At 39.0% G+C, this 18,870-nt stretch overlaps 1 long non-coding RNA gene across 1 annotated transcript in view; it reads left to right on the top strand.

Moving 5' to 3' along the window:
- Positions 1–365: 365 nt before the first annotated feature.
- LOC103389141 (uncharacterized) overlaps positions 366–18,870 on the top strand; it is a 19,645-nt gene continuing 1,140 nt past the window's right edge. The window contains exons 1-2 of the long non-coding RNA XR_522572.3: positions 366–767; positions 1,378–1,486. This is a non-coding gene — a long non-coding RNA (uncharacterized LOC103389141). The remainder of the gene's footprint in view (positions 768–1,377; positions 1,487–18,870) is intronic.

Below are 18,870 nucleotides of genomic sequence, written 5' to 3'. Positions count from 1 at the left end.
TATGTGAGCCCTTTGTTCCAATTTTAGTAACCTGATGTTAAGCACGTAACAGCATTGTGTGTTTACTATGCTGACAGCGTTCCTACATTTAAATTACTCTTTCATCCTTCTGCTGTGACTCCCTGTAGCTTTAGAAAATAAATAAATAAAATAAAAAATATTGAATACTTAATTTAAATGTATTTTATTGAGTTTGTTAATTTTTAATTCTGTAATTCTAAATTTGAAGATTATGGTGCTGTTTTAAAACTACTGCAAAACCTGTTTAATTTCATTTCTGTCTCAAAAAACACATCACAGCGGCTGACAGGTGACACTTGTCGGTGTGCGACATTTATTAGACTTTTCAACACCGTACCCGACACGTTAGGGGTATTAAAACATATATTTAGCCCTGGTGAGAAAAACGTAATAAGAGACCAATAAAATTATGTATATTTAATACATTTTCAATTTTGGATATCGGCCACATTTCAAATGTCCATTATACTTGAATGCACCACTTAGTTGACGTAACCCCAATGGGGTCATGGGAGCCTAGGCCCTCAACAGCCAATCAGGAGCTACGCAGGTCATGTTCAGTTTATTAGTGAGGAGGAAGTGTAGACGCGTTGTTTCTTCGGTCCTTTACGATATTAGCAGAGGGGAGTAAGTCCGAGAAAGAAGAAAAACGACGAGTACATAATTGAATGAGGCAGATAAACCAGTGCGCTCACCTGCTGGGAGTCGGGAGCTGAGTGAATGAATGAAGGGGAGGAGTTACGACGGTAAGACGGGTATTGGATAAAGAACGTCCGTTAACGCACCTTACATGCTAATGCTATTCGGCGTTTGACAGGCTAATTACGTATTCCATTTTGTGAGCCGCTACAAACCCCAACTTTGCGTTCTTAACTTTAAACATAGAAAAACGGTGTGCTTCTTTTAGCTGTTGTGAATTATATAGTTACATTGTAGTTTTAGTCATAGTTTATGTTGTAAACGTCAGTTTTAAGTAACTTCTCCCTCTAGTAGTCCTATAGTTAATGAGGAGTGATTAAACACAATTCTTTGATACCTCTGTAAAAAATTCACTTAACGCATTATTTGTTCGTTATTAGTTTATTTATTCATTCATTATTCATTATTGGTGTTGTATTTTAAATGTTAGTGGTTACTTACCATAGCAAGTATTATTTAGACGCTGTTCACTTGAGTTCTTGAATGTTTACTCCTCATATTGGAACATTCTCGAATGTTTAATGTTGTACAACTGAAACATAGGGTTGAGATTTAAGATTTGTAAATCGAGGTCAATGCAATATGTAAAGTTTTGACATTTAACCTTTTAATGTTGCATCTAAGAATAGAATGTAATAGATGTGACCTTGTCTATAGGTCAGGCTTCTGAGAGGATGGGAGGGTTTGATGACCAGGACAAGATCCCAATAGTATTTGATGGCGAGCTATTAGCCCTGAAGGCGAAGACACAGACAAGGAGATACAGGTACACACACATGCGCATACACACATTATAATATTTCCCAGTATTATTGTAAAAATACAAGTGGCTACCCAACAATCATTCTCTGCCCCATATATGGCTCCTAACGTATTTGGTGTCTTCTAATTCTATCCATGGATTTATTACTGGCCAAAATGTGATATTAGACTGTGATTCACTTTTAGATCTCATAAATTGGTAACATATACATATCTATCTTCGGATCCACATATTCAGGTCAGCAGGTCTTCTTCAACATAAACAATGTTGAAAACAAAAATTGTCTCACAATTATTTTAAAGACTTTTGTGAAGAATGAGGTGTCTAACAGACAAAGAGCAAAAACCACATAAAACCAAGTGAAATACATGTAATTTTGTTATTTAGCTTTTATTTTGCAAATGCATATTTTACTTTAATCAGTGATGAGATTGACAGCTACTACTCGGCCCAGTACACATGGTTATAGAGCAGATGGCATTTTTGGTTCATGTTTTGCTGTTCTGTTTTGCCTTCAACCCAGCATCTTATTTATAAAATTCAGTTTTAAATGTAATTCCCAGTGTTTCTTATTCATTAAGGGGGAGGAGGAGGGTCCAAATGGTTCCTACAGTGTTAAATGTTGCCGACCCCTGGTCATGCCTATAGTATTGTAGCAGCGTGCGATGTTCACCCTCGCCCAATGCAAGTGTCTGCTGTATTGTTCCCCCAAGGACGCAATATATAAGTAAGTTGGTTGTATCTTTAACTCCTCTTTCAATCTTCGGTTCCGTCACTGCCTACTACCTGGTTACCTTGTGTCCTTTCCCAGCTGCTTTCAGCACAGGTAATGTAGTAGCTGCCAGTAATCATGGGGAAATCATGCTGTTTGACTCACAATCTAATTAGCTTCCTGTTTGACCATCTAATGTGAAGGCTCACATGCTATTTTCTTAAGATGTTTGGCATCCTCCCTCTGCTGTACAGCGCAGGTGGTCCTCCACTCTGTCTTAGGTGAGAAAACACCATCTGATCATGAAGTTAGCCTGATGGCTATTGTTGTCATTCCCGTGTACAGCCTACGCCTGGCTGCTATTTCTCTCTGCATTATTGGGCTTTGCTGCGCTTGGTCTGTTGCATGTGGTGCTAACTGTGCGCCCCTTAAGGTAACATGTACCCAGACGCTGTCAAAAAAAGTGCCTTGTTCCTTAGGGAACCAATTTGTTTTACGTGTGTCCTTGCAAACTTTTACTATTTATCTTGTCTTTCTTTTTCATTTTCCCTTGCGTTTGATAAAACAGTTAATTTGGTTAAGTTGGGCAGTGGTGGTTTAGTGGTTAAGGAAGCGGACTTGGGTCGCAGGTTGCAGGTTCGAGTCCACCAGCTGCCAAGTTACCACTGAGGTGCTCTGATCATGGCACTGTCCCCACACACTGCTCCCTGGGTGCTCACAAAGCTGTCTACTGTTCACTTTGGTGATGGGTTAAAAGTGGAGGTCACATTTCGTTGTGTGCAGTGGTGTGTGTCACGATGTCACAATGACAAGTAGTTCACTTTCCTTTCCACTTTACCTCCTTTGTGTCGTGTTAATGAGTCAGCAACAACAATTACCATCATTCTTCTGTAAATCCTCGCGTTCCCTAAATGCACGCTTCCGTCTTTTGTGAGATGCTCTAACAACACTACCGCTGCAATTGTTAATAACATTTTCTTGTTGCATTCTTTCACATCCAGCCATATAACTGCAAACATGTTTGTGGGTTCATTTGAACATCACTCTGATGACTACTTGTTTTTACATTATTAGCAGTTTCCCAGCATCACCTCGAAGTTTTGCCAAAGGCTCACAGCTGTAGAAATGTGCGTACGCCAGCTAGAGCTGTCGGGAGTCCCGCACATTTCTACGCTCAATTCATTTTTGATACATCTGAATGTGAGCATGGAAAAGGACGTACACAACTTTTTTGCAACGTTTGTACATGAGACCCCTGGTGTCCTGGATGGTGGTTCCTTTCTTTTGTTTGTTTTGGTGTTTGTTTGGTTTGTGTTTTTGTTCCGCGGTCCAGGTTCTTCTCAACTGTGTGTGGTTGTCACGAATGAGTGGGTCAACCTTTTTCTCACACGCACGCCATTCTCCCTGCTGGTAATCCCAGCAGTGACAGATCACTTTGTTGTAATAAAGTCCAAAGATTTAATTATATCTAGAATCACGTCTTTTATCTCACTGTAGAATGAACCTGAGTGCCTTTTATTTGAGGTTTATGAATTAAGCTGTTTCCTTGGGTGAAAAAGTGGCGCTGTCTGGCTTTTCCTGACGGATCACAGCACAATTCAGCAGTAATTAGGCCACAGTACATGGCAATATATCATATCGTTGCCTGTCTCATGGTACATATTGTAACGCCAGACTCTTGCCAATACACACAGCCAATTTTAGCCCAAAATCAGAAATAATTAAACCATTGACATTAACTTGAAACACTTTTTTAACTGTATGGGAAAGTGTTGAGTAAATTTTGGATTGCTCTGTAAAACAACACAAAACAAAACCTGTGACTACTCAGTTTTCCCACTGATTCCTTTTTCCCTGCACAGAAAAAACAGTACAATGATGTGGCTGGAGTCCTATCTATAGTCCTGTAAAAGAGGCTAAAAGCTGTGTAATTACCGCCAAATAAATGGGGACAGAATGACTAATGTTGCAGTCCTTCCTCTCCTCCCCCTCTATCAACCCCTCACACCTGTCCTCACCTTTCTCTCACTCTCTTCCTCTGTGTGGATGTGTTCCCCCTGACCTCATCGTCTGCATAGCGAGGCGCAGGGCCAAGGTTGCAGAATTAGCTTGCGTGTGTTTGTGCGATCGCCTCCTCCACTCCAGTATTGCTGATTCTACTGTTTTCTCTTCTTTTATGCAGATGCTAGTCATATGCTGCTGTTGAGAGTGTGTCTATGTTTAATAGTGGCACAGCAGCAGGTCAGAGAGTGGGTGTACATGCTAATAATAAAAGGAATTACCGAGATGTGCCTGAGATGTGACTGCATCAGCCTCGTGATCTGAAACCGAGGCTGCAAAACAGAAGCAAAAACTGGTCACAGGGCAGGAAGTAGACTTTCATCTGCAGTAACAATATAATGTAAAAAAAAAAAAAAGTAAAGCATCTCCCCTTGGATGACTGCAGTGCAGCAATAAACAGCAACGACATTCTGTATAGATAAAATAGACTTTATCAAAGATGGTGCCTATCACTGCATTAGTTGAACTTGGTGGTCAAAACACACCATTTACTGTCTGATGAGCATTTCTCGCTGCGGCTGGATAACAGCTTAAACCTAAATGTCTCTGACTATTTCAGGCGGTTGATTAATGCCCCTGCCTAAGGCACTCCACATGATACTTAACCTTAAACCTTAAACTCTATTTCAGGCATTGCAAGTGTGGCGCAAGCACTCCTGGGGTTGCATGAGCTGCCACTAGGGGGTGTGCGAGATAAAAAAATATGATGGCGGTTTGCAGTGTTTTTAAGTGGGATTCTTCCACATAATACAGACATGTAGATAAACATTTCCTTTGAAACATGTAAAATCCAATCTGACATTTCAATAAATTATTATATTTATTTAAATGCAGGCTATAAATGTGTGTGTTATGTGTTCTCTGACCATTTGAGCAGGATTAAATATGCTAGCTTAATAAGAAAGAAAGGGGGTGCATGGCCAAAAAAGTTGGGGAACATTTGGATATCAGTAATAATATTAGGTTCTGATGTATGCACTGATCCACCTTTTTATAATTGAGTAAGGAAAAAATGCAAAACGCCCGGGGAGCAGTGTGTGGGGATGGTATAATGATGATTACGATTATGTAGCTACTCTTAGCATTCATTGATACAAGTGGACAGTTGCAGTTTACACCTTCTGCTTTGCATTGATACAAGTGGACAGTTGCAGTTTCCACCTTCTGCTTTGTGACCTTTTTTTTTTTTTTTTTAAAAAAAAAAGCACTGTCTCCACATGCCTTATGGACATGGAACTTCATCAATCCTGCTGGTTTCAGAGCCTTTTGCCCTTTTAACCTCCCCAGGACACAAACAACATCTGCTGCAGAACAACTGACAGCACAACACATATCTCTCATGCGACTGTTTGTCATCTCAAGGACATTTACTTACCTACTTGGTCATTTGGACCACCACTACCTACTTATTTCCCTGATGAAAAATGTTTTCTTTAAAACTACAGGATTCTGTTTCTGTTTGTTTTCAACAAAACTTCCCGAACAATCAGTGGGCACTTCTTTGTCTGGAGCCATTACACCACCTGTTTGCAGGCGCCAAGCGTTACTAATCCAAAGCTGCTGATGGGCTTCTTTCCTGCAGACTTAATGACACATAACTTTATGGGTGCTGCAGGTTTGCACCTCTTACCTATACCTCCACAGGATATGCACAGCAGCTGTTCGAGGACAACAACAATCCCCCACAGTCCTCCACTAATAACAAGTCCAATGTCATTCAAAGGTCATAAAGACTGGCAGTTTACTTCTGCAGAATCTGAATTACTCCTCGATCAAAACCAGCAGGCTCAAGAGCCGGCTGATAACGTTTCATTAGCCTTTAAGTTAGTAGTATTCAAAAGTTCAAACATTTCGTCCATTAAGATTGAAAATTCAATGTACGGGGTCACGTGATGCGCTCTACGTGAGAGGACATAGTTCGCCATCCTCCTGCTCTTCATACCAACTTTATAATACTTTCACGACTAAAACTCAGGTATTTATACTTATTCTGATCATTAAGGATATTCGAAATATAAAGGAACATAAATAAACAAAAGTTCAATATAATCTAGTTGTCATCAAGAAGTTTATTTATTCAGAGAATATTGTTAATGCATCGGCAATGCATCTGTCCGCAAGTTATTTCTCTGGACATAAAATGATGTGTAGTGAAGACAAAATATACTAGCATAAGATGCATAGTTGGATTAAAATAGTGTTGCTAGTTTTTATAGATTTATCAAGCATAACTCAATGTATATACTGAAATAATAACAAAAAAAAAAAGATTAAGGTCAGCATTCTAGCGTTTCCAGCATTTAAATAAATATAAAAATAAGAAAAAATAGCAGCGTTTTAAGCCACAATTCTTGTTCTTTTCATAATATTTTAAATGTAATTTGTTAACGTGATCTGTACCATTTGGATATTGAGAGGCACAGGTCCATGCATCCATTAGATACTGATTTCTGTTAACTTTGAAAGAAAATTTATGTAACTTGCATTGTTACGTTTTAGTTTTCCTCTTCAAACATAATCCAGAAGGTGGCGCTGGCAATATAGTCGCCGACCTTTAAAATATTTGAATTATCCCTTTTAATGTCAGTTTAATGTCTGCTCTAGAGACTTGGGTCAAATTGATTTTTTTCTCCATGTTTGTATTTTTGAGACTGTACAACGCTTTGGTCAGCAGTGCTTTTTTTTTTACTGCTCAGTGAATACATTTGGTGTTGTATTGGTCTATTGTTTTATCTATTTGTACTACAAGGACCGAAGATAAGAAATTGTAGGAATATATCATATATTTCTCAACTGTCGTGCGTGTTCATCTTGTGTAGATTTGAGTTATTTCAAACAGGTGAGAAAATAATCACAGTTGGTGTAATTATTACTGTATGTGAAGTGGGGTTTGAGCGTAGGCTGAAACGTGGCAGCTGCTCCAGTTCCCTTCTTATTCCCAGTAGAAAACACATTAATACATAATCACATAATAACACACTGGTGAAAAGAGTGTGTGCTGGAGTGTGTAACTGCTCGTACATGCATTTACGTTAGTGATGTCAAAGAGCAGAGCAGAGCAGAAGATGAGAAGAGCTGGATGACAGATGTGACGGAAACACGCATGTATTATTTCTGATCAGCCACACTAGTTAGTGTTGTAGTATTGTATAAGGTTATAACTGAAGTTGTGAGTCTGCAGCTTTGGCCTCCAATGCAGTAGTTGTTACTGTGTGTAATTATGAAAGCCTAAAAAAAAATTATTAATTAGATTTTAAATGGTGGGAGGCTGGACATCATAATTGGTGATGGATTTGTATTCATTCAATTAGTTTTAAAAAAAAAAAACATTTAAAATTGAAACTCCTATGTCAGTTTTTGAAAATGTCTTTTTTTTCTCCAACTTATCTTGATGGGTGACACCCAGTGGTGAGTGGTTACTGCTCTTGCCTTACAACAAGAAGATCACAGGTTTAATCCCTGGTGATAATCAATAGCCTTTGTGTATGGAGTGCTCATGTACTCTTTTGTGTGTGTGTGTGCGTGTGTGTGCAATTAACTGCTAAATTAAAGCAGCATATATTAACCTGCTGGTCAATTAAAGCAGCATATATTAACCTGCTGGTCATGAACAGAGAAGTGAGTAAACATACAGTGTTGTGCTTTAACACTTAAAATAAACATCCCAAACCATTATTTTATTTAACAAATAACTTAACTGGTAAAATAGAAATTGTGCTGCTGCTTTTGTTTGTATTCCCTACAGTGTTTTTTTTTCACATTCTGACCAATTCTAATTCTATTGGTCACTACTGTCATACATCTGTAGTGGTTCAATCCTCAGTGGAAGACTCACAAGTGTTGTTATTTAATGGAAACATTCATTGTTGTACAATAGGAGGATTAGATTAACTGTGCAGGACAATGTGCAGATCCCAAGATCGATCTCATTAGGATCCGTTGAGCTTATTGACTCTCAGATCCAGTAAAGCCATTACAGTGTATTGAGCTCTGCCCATCATGGTGAGAGCCCACCTGCATCCATGGCGACACTTCATCAATCCTCCCCGGCCTAGCCTGTGGAGAGAGGTCAGAGTCACTGCTTCTGCAAATGCCCAGGTTTTTGCCACAGGGTCTGGGCTCTAGGTTTATAATGGACATATTGGTTTGAACCCAGGAAAACTCAGTGCTGACCTTTTCATCAAACATCCTGAAGGTAGATAAAACTCTGGTAAACAACGGTAGCCCCTTCACACCATAACAAACATCTGGTGATGGATAAATGGCAGTTTAAATGGCACAGTTATGATGAGTCAGCCAGAGGGCTGGGTATGTTAGGAGTCTCACGATTTGATTTGATTCATTAGGTCACTATTGGATTTGATATTGATCTAAATGCTTCGATATCTAATAGTAATAATAGCAACACTTCTATAAACTTAACGATGTTAACTACTGAAACACCGCTCACTAATGGACCAACTCACTGCCAACTGACACTGTAGCAGCAAGCTCCTCCTCAGTGCACCGAGTGACTCTGTAGGTGCCCCTCTCCGACAGCAGGGGGCACTGTTCTTGACAAAAGTTGTGCTGTCCTTCAACACAAGGGGCTTGAATCGATTCAGAAGATTGCTGAATCGATATTGAATATGGGGGGAAAAATTGCAAGGCTTTGAATCAACGTTTTTATCCACTCCTAGTCAACTGTGAGGAGGAGAGTCCAGTTATCATCTGTCCTGATTCTGTTGTTTTTTTTAAATTTACTTAGCTTTCTCATTCATGAACATGTGACTGACATCTGTATTTAAAGCCTCTCACAAACTTTCACATCATTACAAACCACAGTGTGTAGCATGGAATTATTGCCTTTGTTACAGTAATTATTATGGTGTGTGCCACCTAGGCATTGGTGCCACGACTTGAAATAAAATCTGTGGAAGGTTTCTGTATAAAAGATTTTTATGTATTTCGTACAATTGCTGCCTTTAGGCATTGGATGTTGAACTACTGTGATGAAAAAATTGGGATGATTGCACAGAACAGATCAAAACCAAAAACAATATACGTTTTCTATATAAAAAAGGTTTGACTAGCTATCAATCTATTACTAAACAGTCCGTTTTTCATTTTTAAAAATATTTGAACAAAGAAATTAGAAAGATCCAAAGATGTGCAGTTTCCCCACTGTGACACAAATAGAGAGAATATTAAACTGGAAATTGTCGGCCTTGCTAAACAACCCTCCCCTGCAATTACTGTGTGCCCCCTAGAAGCAGTGTACCCCCCCGCACTTTACTTCAAATACATGAAGAGTTGTTTCTTAAGGTTTCATAAACATCACCGATATTGTAAATGACACTGGTGAAAGAATCGAATACAATTTCCTTGTTAATAAAAAAAGAAGAAAATCATTTGATTAGCAAATATTTACAATTTCCATCACAGCTATAAAGTAGAAATACTTGAATATTGTCATGTACACGTATTTTAGGTGAAGTGTTTAGGCTGAGCAGCATCCTACTATACCTGACTTTATGACACCTCTGCCAACACTGTTCTGCTTTTACTAGCATCTTACCCTGAGATTGACGACCACGTCGGGCCAATGAGCGGCTGTTAAATCCTCGTCTGCTGCTCTCAGACCATTTTATACGACCAGCGACTCCTTTGGTGCTGAAAATTTATCTGAATCTGAACTCAGAATGTCAGGAACTCCAGAGAGCCCTCGCTTCAGAGAGCCATACGCACGCTTCTCCCTCGTGTGTGTGGAAACAATAATCTGGTCATTAGGGAACAGGAAGCCTACGGCTGCATGTCATTTACCAACAAATTAGTTTGTCAGCAGCGACAGATTTTATTGATTTTCATGCTGATGAAAAAAAGAGGTTTATTGAAAGTGAAAATGAATCTCGTTTCGAGGTTTTCGCAAAGGGGTAGAAAGAAGGTGGAGTGTCACAGAGAGAGATGTTAGTGGCGTTGACAGCTGGGCGAGAGAGTGATGAAGGGAAACACAAAGTAGCAGAGCTGACAGCCCCCAATCAGCTTCAGTCAGAGGCAGAGAGCATTCTGGGAGCCACAGCAATGGTGTGGACAGTGCACTGTCAATGCAAACAAAGCGCAGCTCCATCAACACACGGCACTCACTAATTTGTCCGTCAAAACAAATATACATCTGCTAGCGGCGGAGTTTCGGAGCTGCTGAGTCAACAGGTGAACGACAGGAGAAAAAGGAAACAAGTTGATTCATGTAAACAGCGCCGTCAGGGAAAAAAAACAAAATAACTAAGGACAGCGTTTAGGAAGTTTGTGTAACAGCCTGACATACAGTAGTTGGCCTTCCTCTCAGAAGCACAAGGACACACTTTCCATCTCAAACAAACAACAACAACAAACAACTTGCACTTAACATTAACAGAAACACGTTGTAGACCAGTGGTGCTTTGGCCCAGAGGCAATGTCTCTGTCATTGGTGTGGAACCCCAGGGTTCACCTCCTGGGTGAGTTCAAAGGTTCAAGGGGGTTGGTACGGTGAAGTGTGATTTGGGTGGCGGTCATGGAGACTTCTGCCCCCACGACCTGGTAACGGATAAGTGAATGAAAATGGATGGATGGATGGATGGACGTTATAGACCAGTGTTGGTCAAGTTACCCAGGGTTCACCTCCTGGGTGAGTTCAAAGGTTCAAGGGGGTTGGTACGGTGAAGTGTGATTTGGGTGGCGGTCATGGAGACTTCTGCCCCCACGACCTGGTAACGGATAAGTGAATGAAAATGGATGGATGGATGGATGGACGTTATAGACCAGTGTTGGTCAAGTTACCTGGAAATAGTAATTAGTTATTGATTACTGATTACTTCTCCAAGAAAGTAATCCAGTTACTTCAGTAATTAGTTACTTTAATACTTACTGCAAATTTTGGAATTGTTGTTTTTAAATCAGCAAAAAGTTTGTCAGCCTAAAAATGTTTGTCGAGAGGAGCATTTGTGCAATTTTCTGAAGTTGTGATTATTTGGACCACCCTACTGACACATTGATGCTGGACGTGATCTTTGCAGTAATGCAAAACCTAAATAAGGAAAGTGAACTACTTGTCGTTGTGACACAGCACACCACTGTACACAACCAAATGTGACCTCTGCTTTTAACCTATCAGCTGGTGGACTCGAACCTGAAGCCTAGGACCCATGTCCGCTTCCTTAACCACTAAGGCACCACTGCCCCCAAATCTAATAATGGATTTAAAGATGGTGACTTCTGTTGTCACTCTTGTCTGGCCTGGCCTTAAGATGACATCATGTCATATAACACAGACAACTTGTTCATGAATATTGCAGCAGTCATATTGGTTTCTCTCTGCCTCAGTGTCACTGTAGAAAAGCCTCAACACTCAGTGGGCCGGGCTTCAAACTCAGGTTCCTGTTTCTAAACACATCCGGTCCATCTTAACACCCTGAAAGTGCGTTTACTCTCTTACTCACTTCCTGGTGTCAGGTGGGTTCTTCTGGAGGTGGAGGAGTTTAAATTTAAAGTCGACTTTCACGTCTCCTACCTCCAGGCAGCAGGAGCTCTGATTTGACTGGTCTATTTTTGGTGTTTCAGGGCTCAAGGACAGTGTGTGTGTGTGTGTGCATGTGTGCGCGTGTGTGTATTTATGAGAAGCTTTTGTTTCTCAGTTCTTTTCCTGGAAACATTGCTCATAATTTCTTCAAATGTGGACTAAAATAAAGCGATAAACCACGGACATATTTATGGTGTTCAGGATGTTCTAAAAATGAAGGGTGTACTGTACCTATGTATGTCATGACTATGTTCTGTTCATATGTTCTGCTTATAATGATGTGCTCTGTACCATGGCTGAAAGTAGTTCAAAGTCTCCGGCTGAAGGTGACTGTCTGGTGACATCTCACTATCTCATAAAAAAGAAAAAAATCTTTCACTTCCATTCAGAATAAATTTGACTTCTCAAAGTTTGAACCAAATACTGGGTGAAGTCACTGTAGCCTTGTACCCGCCTCAGATTTGTGCTTGTTAAAAGTGAATTTATTTTTCTTCCCAACGTTTCCAAAGTGCTTTCTCTGTGTGTTATCTAATTTGGTTTTCAATTGTAATTGGCTCCATTTTGTGTTGCTAATACAAACTCATAACAATATTGATGTTACGTATAGTCATATATTTTCCCCTGTTAAAGTTTTTAAGGAGGATTCTCTCAATTCTGTTGCCACAGTGGGTTTTGGATTATTGACTTTTTTTTCCTATGGGCACATGGGTGTGCAGTTAAATCTGATTATACTTCTTTTAAGTTGTCCCCTTAAAGCTTTGGGCCCAAGGCGTGTTTCACAAAATGAACATTTTCTTGGGTTCTCAAACATTTCGCACCAAATACCATCTCTAAAAAATGTTGGCTCTTCAGTTACCACAAGTAAGAACAATAATAAAATACAATAGTTCTACCCCGTTCTAGTGCTCATCGAGGGATTAGGTTGATATAATAGGCTAAAGTAACCATTTAACCCAGTGGTTCTCAAACTGTGGTATGCGTACCACCAGTGTTACAAATAAATCTGAAAACATACCATGCACAATTAATACAACATTTAAACATAAACATCTTTATAAACATCTCTCCTGTGGGGGGAGCTAACAGGGAAGGACCTACGCTGCTGTATTCTACTGTTGGTCATCATGGTGGCACTCTGAGAGATCAATGTTTTCTCAGGTGCTACAGAGTAGAAAAAGTTTGAGAACCACTACATTTAGCCTATTGTCCACCTGCACCCCCACAGTGACCGTTTCATCTCAGACGTCATACTCTATTCTCCAGAACAACGTTAAAATCATTAAGACTGTATGTTGGCCAGAATTTGGCGATACGAATCGTATCATGATACAGGGACAACAATACGATATATTATTATTATTATTATAATGATTATTCTATATCTTCTAAGCAATGCAACTGAATGTGAGTATGTGATGGAGTGGTGAACTGTCCAAGGTGAACCCCTCCCTCGCCCTTTGGAAGGACTAAGTGATAGATAGTAGATGGGTTTATTATTAGCAAATGTATTAGTCTATCCAGCAGCCAAGTGTGAGGCACTTTTGTCCTTTCAAGTCTCTCACTGATTCCTGAGTTCCAGTTTTAATTTAAAATTTACATGGGAATATTTCTATTTTAACAGTACAATGCCGGCAGCCGTGGTTAATTTATGGCTTGATAATGTTGACTTTACGGTTAAAAAATGTGCTTGATTCCTTATTTTTCTGTACAATTAACTGGTATAAATTGTAAGCTGCAAATTTATTCTGTTAAAGATACCATAGATTCTTGCAAATGTTAAGATCCAAACAGAAATTCCCTAAAAATGACAGTAAATGTGTGATAGTGAAAATGTAGGATGTGCATTTTTAATCGTTATGTAGTGCAGCCCTACTTTTTTCTGTAAACTTCATACACATCACATGAATTAATATTGTTAAATAAGTTAATGTTCCAGAAATCACAAAAAAAATTCACCGTAGTACTTTCCAATACAAACTCTTTATTTGAAGTCCATACTTTTCCAACTTTGCCAGCACAATAAACTGCAGTAAAAACATAAAAACACTCTACTTACAAACTGTAACAGTTTGAAAAAGCCATCGATTATTTTCTTCATTTTACACTCAACTTTGGTGCCTCTGTAGATGAAAAGAAACTCCTTCATGAGAGAGAGAGACAAAGAGAGAAAGGGTTAGAACAAAATGAGTTTTGTTTCTTTTTAAAATGATTGCAGTGAGCAAAATGAGTGGACAGATTTAATAGGTACACACCCTTAACAACAAAATACCAATAACACTTTTTTACTCTTCTTCCAGGATTTATTGAAAAAAAAAAAGCCTTTAAAAAAGAATGAAAGGAAAAGAGAAAGAGTTTACTCAGTATTACTGCATGCAGGGTATGCTAGGAACTATTTGTAATTCTAATAATGATAAAGAATTCAAATTTTACCGTTGGAGGAACTCAAGTGTGGACTGTAGTTTCACCAGGTAGTGTATGTTGAAGCAGTAGTAACTGCCAAACATCAGGCAGATGGCAGATGTGAAGGAAGTGATGTGGTTGTTGACAACTTCTCAGTCAAAGCTCAACATAAATGTCTCAGCACCAAAGCAGGAGGACCCTAGGAATAAAAAAAATAATAAAAAAAATTAAATTCAATGGTATTCAATGATGAGACTGTGCATTTTAATGGCGTTAAAATCACGTCCTGAAAAACTGTCGATGTACTGTTATGGTGGCGACAGAAATGTGATTTTAAAGCTGCATATCCCGAAAGCACCTGCTTACAATTTGTTGCTACACAGTTGAAAAAACGTCAGGGTTCATTGCGGTGGAGTTTGTAATGCTAAATGTAAAGTATATGCTTTTACAGATTGGACGTTTTCTCCACATGTTATATGTTATAAGAATATATTTCATTGTACAAATCAATCAACACATCGTGCAGTATAGTTAGCTAGTCACAGGCTTCAACATGCCAGCTTTAGCGCGATGCTCGGCGATAAAACGCGAGCCACATTTTCCTTAAGCCTACATGATACAGTCCTTTCCTATGCTTTTATAACAGTTTAGCTAGTCGTAAGACTGTCGGGATGTTGACCTAACGTCAGCCGTCTGCAATGTAGCCCTCTTGATTAAACGAATAATTCCAGTTTAGTCAGTTTGGAATTCAGGTGCGTTACCATCAAATGCACTATCGATGGAGGTGCTTTTGAAAACCTCTGAACAAAGGCAGTGTAGCCATGACCTCAGAAGCTGCCAATGTCTTGCTCTGTCGCCCTACTCTCTCTAACATATGAAGTCAAACTTCGAAAAAACATTTGGAAGGGAAATTACACCATGGGTGTCAAACTCATTTTGGTTCAGGGGTCGCATACAACCTAATTAGATGTCAAGCAGGCTGGACCAATACAATCATAACATAATTACATAACATAATGAAATTTGAAAAAGTCTGTCTTTTCCCCCTTTGTTTTCATGCAAAAAAGTACATTAGATAAATCTTTGTATTTAAAGAAATAATATTTTACAAATCATTTTCTGAACATAAGTGTTGGTGTATTTTTTTTTTAATTTTAAAATTCATAAAGCGGGCCGGATCAAATCCCTCAGCAGGGTGGTTTTGGCCTACGGGCTGTACATTTGACACCCCAAAACAATCTGACTCTCCTGCTTTCCCCCAGAGGGAGGCAAATACCACCACCTCTACTCTTACCATAGTTTGAGAACAACTGTTAATATAATTAGATTACTCCTTCTTTTTAGTTCTTAAAGGAATTTTCACTTCATGCAATTATGTGGTCACACCAAAGTAAGCTTTTCAGTTCCAGATCCAGATCGTGCTCAGGCTTGTTGAGCTGTGTTCAGTTTTTCACTCACCCTCACAAATGTATACATTGACTTCACCTTGTCGGTCGATGATGCTGAAAACCTCCACTGTTCTGATTTTTTTGTGGTGGTTTTAAAAAAGCGGTTGGTGTTTGTGCTGCTGTCTCCTCTCCTCCTTCAGGCTCCATGTCTAAAATTTCACATTATTTTGTGACTGCAGGCTGAAACTGTGCTCCACTCTTCACCTCATCCCTACAGGATAAAAAGGACAAACCTGTGGCTAATCCATCACCTCTGATAATAGGTGATTGTTCAGTAACAAATAACAGGTTACATTTTCACTTCAGGTTTCCGACTCTTTCTTCCTTCCACCTTATTTACCCCAGATAGCACAGTAGAAGAAGGGACGTCATTATTAACGTGCCATTCAGGGCCGCTTAATTACCGTTGCTTTGCACAAAGAGCTGAACAGCTAAATGATCAGGTGTGTGTGTGTGTGTGTGTGTGTGTGTGTGTGATGGTGTGTGTGTGTGTGTGAGAGAGACCTTGACTAAACATCAGTTCATTCTGCTTCTCAAAAAGACGTTTGTGTGATGTGCACGTCATATGAATAAAAGTGCCATAACATTTTTTTTTGTGCAAACTTTTTAAATCAGCACTTTTTATACAGCAGCAGTTAAATTAAATATTTAATTTACCTTTTAGTTTAAACTTAAACAATGTAACCAAAGCAAATGAAACTAAATACTAAAGCTTAATGCCGGGGCACTGATATTATCATTATTGTTTTATAAAAAATCCTTTTACATATACAAAATCCTGAGCAATTTCTGAGGTAACAGTAGAAACAGTGTTTCTTTTATCAGGGAGCAGCATAACCAAGAGTTAAGAGCTGGGATTTACTGTGCAGGGGATTAGTCTGTTAAGTCTGTGTTTGTAGGGAGGTACAAAGGTAATGCATTAATAACGTGCTAAAATGCCCAACCTAATATATACAGTATGTATGTATACATACTGTATATAAATCTATTATTTATATATCTATATTATGCAATTATTTATTATTACAATGGAACCTTGGTTGTCGAACGCCTGCCTTTTTGAACAATTCTGTTCATGAACAAAATTTTAACCAAAAACTGCCTCGGTTGTCGTGCAATAACTCGGTTGCTAAACAAGAGACAATACCACACAAGCAGCTGATCACTAAGCGTGTGGCGTCACTCTTGCCTCAGTCTGCGCTCGGGATCTACACGCAAAGAGCTGTTGTCTGATTTCTCTTGTGTTTTTTTTCCCATAAACCACCATGGGATCTAAAAAGGCTACTGAAAGTGATTCCAATGGGGAAAATTGGTTCAGTTTTCCAACTTTCTGGTTCACGAACGGCCTTCAGGAATGAATTAAGTTGAAAACCGACGTTCCACTGTATATAAATGTAATACTTTATTAAATGTTTAAAAATGAATGTGTAATATAAATTAGTGTAATCCATAGTAATTTGCAGTAATTATAAAGTGCTTTGTTCCTACAGCATTTTATACCAGCTGCTCTGTTTTACGTAACCCTTGGAAAACAAAGGCCTTTATATTTTTATTAATGTGATGTGAGACTAGAGTTGCAACTAATTGGTATTTTCATAGTGATTAATCAGAAAGTAATGTTTTGGTTTAATCAGCAACTATTGCATTAATACCAGGCAGATAAATATGTTGGAAAAACAGAAACTTCTGAACGTGAACTCTCTGCTGCTGTTTTTGTTTTTTTTGGACTTTGTCGAGGAGGTGGCTGTAAGTAAGTTGGAAAGCCAAGTTGCCTGGTAACTGGAGGCAGGTAACTAGAGTGTACACAAGAAACACAAGAATTTGCGCCAAGAAATTGGTTGTGTTTGTTTGTAGTCAAATGCCTGAATCAGTGGAATATTGATAGGAGAGTACACAAGAAGTAAACCGAACAATTAATTCACCATCAGAAATGAATAATAACATCACATCCTTCTAACTGTGTCAGTCACACACACACACACACACACACGCATGGTCACAGCAGATCTATAAGCTGTGAGAATGTGTGTGTCTGGCAGTGTCGTATCTATTCACACACTGCCAACAGCAACATAACATTAAGACCGTGTTCGCACTTGTCATGTCGAGTTCCATTAACACAAATGTTGGTGCAGTGTTGTTCATTTACTCTGGAAAAAGCCAGCTGAGCCCTGTGGACAATACGGAACCAGATCTGCAGAGAATACAGTACAGTATGTGACCCAAAACCAGAGTATGACCCTAAAAAAGAATTTGACACAGATGCAGTTTTATGTTTTGAAACCCGTTGAAGCGTTACAACTTAGCATAGCAACTAGCATATCTGGGGCGAGCCTCAAACCTCACTGATATGATTTTGTCTGTGTGACCTTTTTATTCCTGACGACTTGCTAAGATTTAGGGATTGTAACCTCAGCTTTCCAGGCTGACCAGATGTCCCTCTTTAGGAAGGACTTCACAGCCTTTGGATGTTTATTTTGGTTGTCCCAAAAGTTGAAATGTGGCGCGTTCAAATTTGCTTGAAATTGTTGAAAAGAAACTTATTGTGGTGTAAGTTATATCCAGTGGCTGTGAGAATAGAAGAGGTGTCTATAGTCTCAGCTCCTAATATGCTTGAATCAATTACTGTAACAGTTCACCTTAACACTATTTTTCCACCCCCACAGAGAAAATCCAAAACGGAAGCATTCAAAAAGAAAGTGTTGATTAGTTCAAAGTGTGAAATTCTGTACAACCGCCTGTAGAGGCCTATACAGAACAATGTTCCCATTTATTGCTAGTCATTTTTAGCTGGGTGCGGGTCTAACATAAACTGATGCCACAGTTGTAAAAATAGATGCTGTAAATCAATAAATTACAGTTAATACAGTTGAAGTTACAGTATCCTTTATATCCTTGGTCTTGGTCCCACATTTGCTTGACTGTGACCTGGTCACACTGGCCTCAGCCACGCCATAAACAATTAGTGTTACTTTAGTGCAGGGCGGGTCATTAGGTCACAGTTAATCCAGAGACTGTGAGAAATAAAAAAATGAAATTCAATAAATAAAGGCCAAGCCTGTTATGTAGAGCAGTGGTTCTCAAACTATGGTACAGACCAGTTAATTGAACAGTCTAGCGCTAATGAGCCCTAACCAGAAATCCAAAATAGGATCAGCATGCAACAACTTTTTACTCAAATATACTATATATATATAAAGTATACATATATATGCATATACATATATAT

The sequence above is a fragment of the Cynoglossus semilaevis genome, chromosome 14 (genome assembly GCF_000523025.1).
Source record: "Cynoglossus semilaevis isolate Cse_v1.0 chromosome 14, Cse_v1.0, whole genome shotgun sequence".
In the NCBI taxonomy this organism is placed as follows: domain Eukaryota; kingdom Metazoa; phylum Chordata; class Actinopteri; order Pleuronectiformes; family Cynoglossidae; genus Cynoglossus; species Cynoglossus semilaevis.
Note: the sequence above shows the minus strand (reverse complement) of the source record. Positions and strands in the feature narration are given on the sequence as shown.